Genomic DNA, 11,765 nt, shown 5'->3' with positions numbered 1-11,765 from the left:
CCCCCCCCCCCCCAGCAAACCTGCCTGGCCCCGCCTCTTCCCTCTCCCAGATCTTTCCTTCCCCTTCCTCCCGTTGCTCCTCCCTCTGGCCCCCCTCAATTCCGCTCTCCCCCACTCTGAGCCTTTCTCCTTCTGGCTCCCCACAGGCTCCCCACACACAGCCTCTCTGCTGTGGCCCCCCTGCCTGGTGCCCTCCTCCTCTCCCTTCTTCCCCACATGCCCGGGAGTCTTACCCAGCCTGCCTGGCGCTGCTCCTCCTTTTCTTTTAAGCTTGTTGAACCCTAGGAAGGAAGGTGGGGGCTCCCAGAGGCCTGGCCTTGGAAACAGCCCCCGGGGGCCACCCTGGCCTCCTCAGAGCACCTGCCTCGTGCTTTCTGGGCCCAGAGGCCCCTTGGGGTGCAGAGGGGCCCTTATTAGGACTCCCAGAGGGGCCGCCACCCTCTTCTTAGGTCCACTCTTCCCCGACACTCCTCTATTACACCGTCCACACGAGAGACCTCTGTGGCAGGCAGATGCCGACTGTGCCCCGGCTGCTATCCTCACCCCCCTGCCCAACCCCGAGAAACATCCAGCCACGGGGCCCTGGCAAGTGAGAATGCCCTGGTCGGGGCAGCCCTGGGACTCCTGGTCAGGCCACAGGACGGCCGTAGGGCTGGAAGAAGCCTTCTAGAGATGATCGAGGCACATTCCCTCATTTTACAGTTTAGGAAAGAGGCTAAAGGCTTTGCCCCAGGCCCTACAGTGGTAAGTTTCAGAGCAGGATTTGAACTCGGGCCCTCTGAGTCTTGGCTGCCCCTGAAGTCACGCATAGGCACCCCACTCCAGAGCCCTCTCCCGATGCCACTGCCCATGCCCGCTGTCTGCCACACTCACTGCTTCCCCGAAGGCTCTGTGGCTTCCACATGGGATGAGGGATGCTCTCACCTCCGGTCGCTTTCACATCATGTATCCCCGGCCGGGGAGCATCATGGTCCGAGAGAAGGAAGGTGGGGGCCTGGTACGGCCTCCGTCCCAGAGACAGGGTGGGGGATCCCCCTGATGGACCCCCCTAGGGCTGAGGGGTGCTGGCAGGCAACTCCCACAGTCTGAAGGGATCAGCATCCAGCAGCAAAGCCTGAGCAGGGACGGCCACCCTCTTCCATTCTGTCCAGGTTCCCTTCCCTTCCCTGAGAAGGATTAGATGGACGACCAACTCCAGCCACCGGACGAGGCCAGAGTGAGCCGGGCGGTCAGCAAACCTGGGGACTCTCGGGAGGCTGCCATCACGTCCTGCCATGCTGAGGGAGGGGAGTGAGGAAGAGGAGAAAGGAGAGGCCCCAAGGCCAAAGAGGGGGTATCAGAGGGGATCCCCGGCCCCACGTGCTGAAAGGCCAGCCAGTGAGATTCTGTGCCACGTCTTGTGCCGCAGCATGCCAGCTCAGCTCACTTTATGGAAGGAGACAAAGGAATTCATTGGAAGGAGCAAGAGATGGAGGACAGGCGGGAGATAAACAGCCCCCAGAGTGAGCTCAGCATCGCTGGATCTCCATCACGAAGCAACCATCCAGATGGCACAGTGTGAGGCCACGGAGGACCACAGACAAGATGCACCAGAGGGCAAAGCCAACATGGGCACCAGCCAGGCCAAAAGCCAGCCACTAGGACCATTCCGAGGCATCAAAAACGGGGATGGAGGGGGGAAAATAGGGTCGCTCTGTGAGAGCCAGGAAGAGCCACCCCAGCATGGGCCAGAGGCCAGAGACTCTACCCCATCTCGAGCAGCCAGTCATCACCCAATGGTCAAGGGGTCACAGGATGAAAACGAGAAATGCCTCCACCCCGAATCACTCCAAGAGAACAATTTAACCTCAATTAACCAGGTTTTACCCCACATGGAGAATACAGGACTGAGGGAGTCCTGAGCTGGCACTGACCACCAGGCGGCCTGGGCCTTGGCTAGACAGTTCAGCAAAGTCCCAATGACTCCTGAGCTGCCCATGGACTCGCATCTAGTCCCCAAGACAGTGGAGGACAGAAAAGTCTCCAGAGGCCAAAATGGCCCTGGCAGCAAACACGTGGGGAAGGAGTATTAGACCAACACCAAAATCGGTGCCAAAGGAGGGCACGCGACGCCATTGAGGAGGTCTGGGATGGCAGAGATGACCCAGGGCCGCGATTGAAGAGGAGACAGAAAAAGAACAGGCGAGGTAAAAAGGACAATTTTGACCAAAGGTAGATTTTAGACGTTTCTGCACAAGCGAATATAATAGTGTAAAATTAGAAGAGGAACAAGTGAATAGGAAAAACCTTTGGGCCGAGTTTCTCTGATCCAAGCCTCAGCTTCTAGAAACAGAAAAAAACTCGAGAGGAATCGGTTCTCCAGTAGACGGGCGGTCAAAGAACAGTGAAAGAGTCACTAATAACTAGAGAAATGCAGATGAGCAGGACTTTGGGGTTTCTCTTCCAGACCCACCAAAGTGGTAGAGATTACAATGACCCCCACCTCACAGAAACATTTCTAGCACCCACCATTGGAAAGTAAGGGGCGTCTTCCTGCTGTAAAACAGTTAAACACATTTGGTATGTAACCAGGATGCTAGCGTGCTGTAAGAAGGAGGAAGACAACCTGAGCACTTGTATGAACTGAGGCAGCGTCAAGTGCCCAAATGTGGAACCATTTATACCATGGAGGCATCACAGAGAAAACAGCTTTAGGATTCTGACCAAAACGGTGTGGCTTATGCCACAAATCTGGAAAAATCGAGGATGAAACATACCACTCCCTGGTGGCCCCAGCGGCGAGAAGCATTCAGTATATGGTGGGGGATGGCCCCTGGCTGCATTTATTTGGCTGGACTGCATATCTTTCTGAGAAAGGGACTATCGGCAGGTAGGTTATAGGGAAAATGGTTCAGGCCTGACTCCTGGTGACACTGAGAAAAATATGGATATCAGAGCAGTAAAGAAAGTCTTCACCCATCAAAACCTTTAGAGCTTGGGGGCAGCTGGGTAGCTCAGTGGATTGAGAGCCAGGCCTAGAGACAGGAGGTCCTAGGTTCAAACCCGGCCTCAGACACTTCCCAGCTGTGTGACCCTGGGCAAGTCACTTGACCCCCATTGCCTACCCTTACCAATCTTCCACCTATAAGTCAATACACAGAAGTCAAGGGTTTAAAATTAAACAAACAAACAAACAAAAAAAACCTTTAGAGCTTAAAAAATGATGAAAATTGTAAGATAGAAAGTCAAGGATCAGGGTTTGGTTAGATCATGGTTTTGCTAGATGATGCTATGAGAGCAAATTGCAACATTACTGGTTTTTGTTGAAAATGAAAGATGAGTTTTTGTACAAACGAAACCAATGCATCAAAAATGAGAAGGAAAGCAACAAACTGGGAGAACATTTTTATAACAAAACTCTCTGACAAAGGTTTAATTTCCCAAATACATGAGGAGTTAAGTCAAATCTACAAAAAATCAAGCCATTCCCCCAATTGATAAATGGTCAAAGGACATGAACAGGCAGTTTTCACATGAAATCAAAACTATCAATAAACACATGAAAAAGTGTTCTAAATCCCTCCTGATTAAAGAAATGCAAATAAAAACAACTCGGAGGTACCACCTTACACCTGGCATATTGGCCAATATGGCAGGAAAGGTAAGTGGTAAATATTGGAGGGGATGTGGCAAAATTGGGACACTAATTCATTGCTGGTGGAGTTGTGAATGGTCCAACCATTCTGGAGGATAATTTGGAATTATGCCCAAAGGGCTTTAGAAGAATGCATGTCCTTTGAGCTAGCCATGCCACTGCTGGTTTTGCACCCCAAAGAGATAATGAGGAAAAATACTTGTACAAAAATATTTATAGCCACTCTTTGTGGTGGCAAAAAATTGGAAAATAAAGGGATGCCATTCAATTGGGGAATGGCTGAACACATTGTGGTATCTGCTGGTGATAGAATACTATTGTGCTGAAAGGAATAATGAACTGGAGGAATTCCACGTGAACTAGAAAGACCTCCAGGAAGTGATGTAGAGTGAAAGGAGCAGAACATTGTACATAGAGACTGATACATTGTAGCACAATCAAATGTAACTGACTTTGCTACTAGCAACAGTGCAATTATCCAGGACAGTCCCAAGGGTCTAATGAGAAAGATGCTCTCCACATCCACAGAAAGAACTGTGGAAACGGAAATGTATTAGAAAAACATGTGATTGATCACGTAGTTCAATGGGGATAGGATATAGGTTTTGATGTTAAAGAATCACTCTACTGCAGAGATGAATAACATGGAAATAGACTTTGAACAATGATACTGTATGACCCAGTGGAACTGCTTGTCGGCTTTGGGGAAGGAGGGAAATCATGAATCATCTAACCATGGAAAAATATTCTAAATACAAAATGAAAAAAAAAAAAGAAAGAAAATGAAGGATGAATGACAACTATTACCCAATTCCTCTACTGATCTGATATTGCATTAGACTTATTAGATAAAAGGTATAGAGCGAATGGGCAGTATCAAAGAAAGTGGAGAGATAAGGTGTTCTAAAGAAGGATTTGTAGGAGGGAATCTCAAAATACACTTGATAAAACAATAATCAAAAGTATAATTCAGGTAAGAGCTAGATTAAAAATAAATTAGATTGCCTTAAACTGGAACCAAATGTTTACAACAGACAAAAGTTTGATCAACCCAAGATCTTAACAAATCAGGGAAGATATTATTTACCTTTTAAAAAGAAAAATGAACTATTACTTAACTATGTAAATAGGTAACATGAAATTATAAATATTATAACAAAACTATTAGATTCATATCTGACATAATAAATGGGTAATATATAAAATTATAAATATTATAAATACAACAAAACTATTGGATTCACATCTGATATAGCATAATTCCAGTTACACCAAGAGTTTTAAATAGGAGAAAATGAACTGTAATACTGACCAGTTTTGAAAGGATGTTTGCAGGAAGCCATCAAAGCCGTGACGTTTAGCGCAGTTAGTCACCAGCTCTGACAAGCCAGCACAGCAGGTTGTCAGGAGGATGGAAATTCCACACTCAGTTTACCCTATGTGATTCTTTTTACAGTGACATTCACTTGCATTGAAACTATTGCAATCAATATCCTTATTCAGCCCTAGGGAGGCACAGAAAAACAATACAGGTTCATGGCAAGAACAACCTCAGTCACAGACTACCCACTATCCCAAAATAAACCTCTATACAAACTCCCAGAGTATAGAAATCTCCCCTAGAATCAGCCCAGCAAAAAAACCAGCAGTTAGTGAGTTAATGCAAGTTTCTAAATTCTCCAGCAAGAAAGTACCTGGCCTGGGTTTGTTCCCAAACTCCCACACACCAAGGAAACATTGAAACACAGGGAAAACAGGGGAGTGACAAATTAGCCCAGAATCACCCTTCCAGAACTGCATTCTTATTGACCCTATAGCAGAAAGAACAGCAAACATAATTTTAAAAAATTAGTGAAAATTGAAAGAACTTCATGGGAACAAAATTTGGACCAGGCTGATCAACTACCATAACGATCTCCTTGATTGATGATAGGTATGAATAGTATAACGTAACAATATACATGATTTAATTAGTTAAAATATAATTAACTATTATGTTTAGGTAGGAAATGATGTTCTTGTACCTTACAGATGGCTGAAAAGAATAAGTTCCAACTAAGCCAGGCCATAATGAATAATTCTTGACAAGCTTGATCCTTTGTTTAACCACAGTAAGATAAGTAGTAAATGCCAATCATATGTTTCAGAAGTTAATGTGATTTTGAATGTATGGGAAAATCAAAACCTGTATGAGATCATAAAGAAAAAAAGGGTATAAAAATCAAAATCAGCAGATGGTAACAGAGAACAGCCTCTGCAATTCCACTTGCACTCTGGCTCGTTTTCACTCCATTCTTCGCCACACCATCCCACCTCCAGAGACCCAACCAAGTGAAGAGCAGGCTCTTCGCAGATGGAAAATTCTTATCCAAGAAGAAAGACCTTTTAGTACAAGATGAACTGTGCCCACATAAAAAAGGAAACAGATGGGAACATAAAGTGGAATCTTTGCAGTAAATATTTCTGCAGACAAATGGCCACAGTCTCTTCCCAAGGCAACATCAAATTATTTGATTAAGAGCTAAAAATATTACTGTCCAAAGAGGAAATCTTTGTATCTGATATTCTTAGCTCCAACAACCCATTTGTCTGTCCAACAACTGAGGCAAAGGCCTGAATAAACCAGGAAAAACACTTGAGTTGAGAAAGAGACTATGGAAACAAACTGGACAATTTTGTTCCTGTCTTGTGAGTTTCCAGTCACTACTAAACTCAAGTGTATCTCTTCTGTTTTTTTACCTTTTTTGGGATGTGTTGGGAGGGGGGAGGATCACAGATCTCTCTCTCTCTCTCTCTCTCTCTCTCTCTCACACACACACACACACACACACACACAGGGCAATACAGAGTCAGTACAGAAAACAGAGTTTGGCTGGAGCACAATAATCATGGAAAGGGTGTGAGAGAGGAATAACAATGGCACTGGACTGGAGAAGGCTCTGAATAGCATCATGAGCATAATTCTCCCATAAGCTATAATAGTTCAGGCAAAAGGGATGCATGGTAGAGGCAGATACAAGGGATAGAAAATCTGGTTTGGCTGGTAAATTCCATGGAGAGGGAGGAGGGAAGTTGCCTAACAACCAGGGCAGAATAGAGGGGATCTTCAAGGGTATATTATGGGGCAAGTGGCTTTACTAAAACATTACTAAGAGAGGTAATTAAACAACCTTAAAATTGAGCTAAATCAATCCCAAATTACTTTCATATCTTCAAAAAAGTCACAACAAGAAACACCATTTGCAGTAAGGACTATGGAGCAGACACCAGGGCATCAGCTACCAAAACATATAGTTGGACCTATGACTATAAAATAGTGTTTTAGAGAAATAAAGAAAATTTAGTCATTTGAGAGATTCAATGTGCATGGCTAGGTAGAGCCACTATATTAAATCTATTTGTTTGGTATTGCATCACATTCAGATCCCAAAGAAGTTACTTCATAGTAACATATAAAAAAGGAATTCGCAAAAGAACACATTATGGGAAGGAAAGAGAAAGGGAAACTTGCATGGCAACATCTCAGAATAGGACATGAATCCAAACTCTATGGTAGTAGTTATGAATGAGAAAAAAAATCAATGCAAATAGGTCACTTCAAATTGAAACCAGCTTCGTAAGAGCAGTGTTTGATCATTCCAGGATTAAAAATATTAAGAATATTATTCAGTAAAAAATAAAGCATGTAAAGTATGGGGAGAAAAGGGATTCGAGTCTAGTATCACGCCACCTTACTGCAAGGAATTACAAGTGTGCCAGGGTGCTAGATAATGAAGATGAGAAAACTAAGAGATTAAAGGAAAATCTTAGCAAAAAACCATTTCAGATACAAATTGGACACCTAACCCAAAGGGGCCTTTAAATGGTCAGAGGAAATGAAGGGGTAGGGTTTTTTTTTTTTTTTTTTTACATTTTTAAACCCTTAACTTCTGTGTATTGGCTCCTTGGTGGAAGAGTGGTAAGGGTGGGCCATGGGGGTCAAGTGACTTGCCCAGGGTCACACAGGAAGGGGTAGTTTTTAAAAGAAGATCAATTACTACATGAAAATGCTCAAACTCTAGCAAGAGGCATATAAATGGAGCACCAGGACATTGTCATATATTGTTCCACAGAGCAAAGGTAATTAAAATATAGGAAATCCAAAGACTGTAGAATGAGGATAAACAGACTAAGCATAGATATTCAGAATTCCAAACCTTCCTTTATACCTCCCAGACTGAGGAGGAACAGGACAGAAATCCCTAGTTTCAATCCTTCAGTCAGATACAGGCAAAATCCCAGAGGAGATAACTGGCCCCATAGCTGGAGAGGGAGTTTCCGGTTCCCCTTGAAATTGCAAGTCCTCATTCCTGCCTCTAGTACAAACCGATTCTTGGCAAAACTAGAAACAACTCATCTGTTCAACAGTTGGGGAAATGTTAAAGTAAGCCCTAACTTTAAACATATTGATCACAATTAAAGAAACCTCAAAACACATCGGAAAAATAAACAACAACAACAACAGAAGATTGCCACGACTGTTGAAAGTTAACGTGTACTTTAAAAAACACTAAAAAACAGGAGTTTCTGAAGATCGTTTACATGACTTTTGCCTTTCCTTGGTTAACAGTTGCTCACCTTTTTTTACCATTAAAAGAATAGATGAATATTACAAATGGCAAAATAGTATCAAGTGCTTTAGAGAAGTTAAGAATTGGTCTACAGCGTAATAAAAACGGTGACGTTGCCCCGAGTAGCCTATCTGGTTTACATGAAATTTATACAATACGAGGCTGCTTTCATAGAATTCAAGATGAAAAGAAATGATCTGTAACAGTAAATTATCTGAATCAAACTACTTCGACACGCTGGGAAGGATGCTCACAGAGCCAGAGGCCAACACAGGCCCTTGGAAGCTCGTATCCAAATGATCTGGTGTCAGATAAACTTAGACAGATTGATTAGATTCCTTTAAAAGGAAATGCGGAGGAAGTAAGACTAGTACTGCATGGTGACATGACCAGAAGTTTTAATTCTTTTTTCAAACTATCAAAATGAGGAAATAATGGAATGTCACAGTTAACTTTCCAACAAAATTCTGAAATTTTCCATCGAGAGAGATTATAGGCAACAAAACACAAATTGTCGGGAAGAAAAGAAACAGATGGAGGGGGAAGAGGGAGGAGACCGCCTTTGCCATAACTTCCATTTGACTTGGAAGTCGGTGATCTGAAATAAGGGCTCAGTGGGCTCAGGACACTCATGGTCAGCTCTAGAGAGGAACCATCATGTGTTCAAACAAAGAATCAAAGACTCGCAGATGGAGAGGTGAGCTGCTCAGCCCACCGGAGCCCCCACCAGTGGCAGCAGGGTTGCTTTTTAACTGGTTCCAAAAGGAAAAGACTTGTGGAGGAGGGGAAACCAAGGTTAAATCAGGAAATAACTGATATATTCTCAAGCTTCATTCTTCACGACAAGAAAACAAATGGGGAATGGCTGCCTGAACCAGGGAATGAAATGACTCAAGCAAAGAAAGAAACACGTGAAGGAAACAGAGCCAAAAGAATCTGTCTGCAGTACAAACTAAACACGGTTATGTAAGTAACAGCAAACCTCTGAAGAAACCAAAACATTCCAGTGCAGAGGGGTCGGATGGATCAAGGGCTGTCTTGTTCCTGATGCCTTAAAATGCATTCAACAGATGTACATTTGTGATTCCACTGACTTCGTTCACTCCTTAATTAATGGCGAGTAGTCCTATAGTATTTTTAAAATACAGCATGAAAGCATTGAGGCCCTGGGAGAAACTACTGCTGATAGGTCAGATCTAGGAAGAGGAAGAAGAATCAGCTGCCATTTGCTTAGCATGTTGATACCCTGATCTACAAATAACTGAAGAAATAACGTTTGCCACAACAGAAAACACTTTGGGCATTCACCTGGATATATATTGAGACAATTATAAAATAATCTTGAGAAAAATAATGAAATTGGAGAGACTCGATGACCATAGATAGGTTTAGGCAATACCATTAAAGCGATAATAAGACACTTTATAGGATTAAATAAAAATTTGGGGACAAATTTTACAAGGTACTTATGTAAGGGGGAAGAGAAAGATGGATTTACAATATAGGGGGCAGCTGGGTAGCTCAGTGGATTGAGAGTCAGGCCTAGAGATGGGAGGTCCTGGGTTCAAATCTGGCCTCAGACACTTCCCGGCTGTGTGACCCTGGGCAAGTCACTTGACCTCCATTGCCCACCCTTACCATTCTTCTGCCTTGGAGCCAATACACAGAAGTTAAGGGTTTAAAAAAAAAAAAAAGGATTTACAATATATCTCCACGCATACTGTAAAACGGTCATCAAATTTATTTAGAATTAGACAAGTAAGAAATGATCAATGAACCAGATTCAGTAACCTCAAAGTAGGACCACATAGACACAATACACAACTTGATAAATTAAAAAACTAAAGCCTAGAATAGGAAAGAAATTTTATCCAGTTCTAATCAAGAGGGAAAACGAGCTCACATAGACCCTTCTACCTTCTACCCCAAAACAGTGCAAATGTTGAAGCAACACAAATAATAGAGTCATAAAGTCATCATTAAGAATTCGGAGCGAGGCGATATAGAGATGATTATAAGACCATGATTAAGAATTAGGAGTGAGGGGAAATTGTGTAACTATTTATGGAGTAGTTATAGAAAACAAAGTAAACGGATTTTATCATGTAAGAAGTTTGTACAACAAAATTCAAAAGGTCAACCAAAAAAAGCAAGCAAACACAGGGTCTCGGGAGGAAGGAGACGCTGAGAACAAAGAAAATCCATCATCCAAAATATTCAGACAATATGTAAAAGTCATAATTATTTTCCAAATGGCTAGGCTATATACAGGCAGACCTCATCATAGAATACAAGTTAGTACACAGAAATATTCAAACAAATGAGAGAAAAGCAAACCAGAAATACTCACAGCCAAGTTGGCCAAGATTGTGAGACAATATTCAATGCTGGTAGAGCTGTGGCCAAACGGGCATATTACTGGGGCAATTAGAAATCGGTTTGATCTCAATGCAGTCAATATGGCAACCGAATGCCTCTGACTTCAGAGACCCTACTTAAGAAGGCTTTGCTAGAAGCAAGTATAATGACATTCAAAACAATAAAAGCTTAGAAATCCTCATATCCACCAAACAAAGAGTGGCTGAACAGGCCTTCCTTGGGATTTGACCATTATCTAAACTGAAACATAAGAAACAATCCATTTGGAGGAAAAAAAAAATGGAAAATGTCAAAGTCAAAGAATATTCCCAGTGACCACAATTGTATAAAAGGAAACTCCAGAAAAGACACGTATATGTTTAGGAGAGAACGTTACTACCTAAAGAGAATAAAAATAAATAAATCTTGAGGTTTCAAAAAATGTTGTTTTTTTTAATAAATATTTTTCCATTCTAAAAGTCCCAAGCATCCATCAGAGTGCTATAAACCAAGGGCTGCCACTTGAGGCCTGAGAAAGGTCACTGTGGCCTGGTGGGTGGTGGCAGGCAGGGTCTGAGATGTCCTCTAAGAGTTGGAGTCTGGGGGAGAACACGGAACCTCTGCAACGGCACACGAAACGTTCAGGGGAGGCGCTCATCTGGTTCTGCCATGTTGGAGGAGGAAGGTCGCTATCGGTTGGGGTTCTGAGCCCGACGGGGGAAGGTATGGTGGAAGGGGACCCTTTGTGGCATAAGCACATGATCAGCAGTAAATGAATGCTTTCCTCTTGTGCTCATAGAGATACTAGGAAGAATGTGGCAAGTCCCTTGATATTAGAAGTCACGTACGGTCTCCATGAGATTCAGTTAGAAACATACTTTTAACCATCTACTATTTGCAGGACTCTGTGCTGACAGCTTAGGGGAAAAGCTCAGAAGAGATCCAGCAGCCCCATCATGGGCCATGGCCGTGGGCTAAGAACCACGGGGTTAAGCTACTCTGCTGCCAAGCCAGAAATACTGATCAGAGCCACAAGCAGTTTTAGAAAATTGGAATGTAAGACAAACTCTCAAAAACAATCGCCAACATTTCTCTACGGTCTGTGCTCAGAAGTGTGTATATATATATATATATATATATACATATATATATATATATACATA

General features: G+C 43.0%; 1 long non-coding RNA gene across 1 annotated transcript; it reads right to left on the bottom strand.

The window, feature by feature from the left end:
- Window positions 1-159: 159 nt before the first annotated feature.
- LOC123252993 lies at window positions 160-3,415 on the bottom strand. Its single transcript, XR_006506532.1, has 2 exons — window positions 3,184-3,415; window positions 160-2,965 (listed from the first exon to the last, which is right to left on the bottom strand). It is a non-coding gene; the product is annotated as an uncharacterized LOC123252993 (long non-coding RNA).
- Window positions 3,416-11,765: the final 8,350 nt, after the last annotated feature.

The sequence above is a fragment of the Gracilinanus agilis genome, chromosome 6 (genome assembly GCF_016433145.1).
Source record: "Gracilinanus agilis isolate LMUSP501 chromosome 6, AgileGrace, whole genome shotgun sequence".
NCBI lineage: Eukaryota > Metazoa > Chordata > Mammalia > Didelphimorphia > Didelphidae > Gracilinanus > Gracilinanus agilis.
The sequence above is the reverse complement of the archived record's forward strand: the minus strand, read 5'-3'. Positions and strand labels throughout refer to the sequence as shown.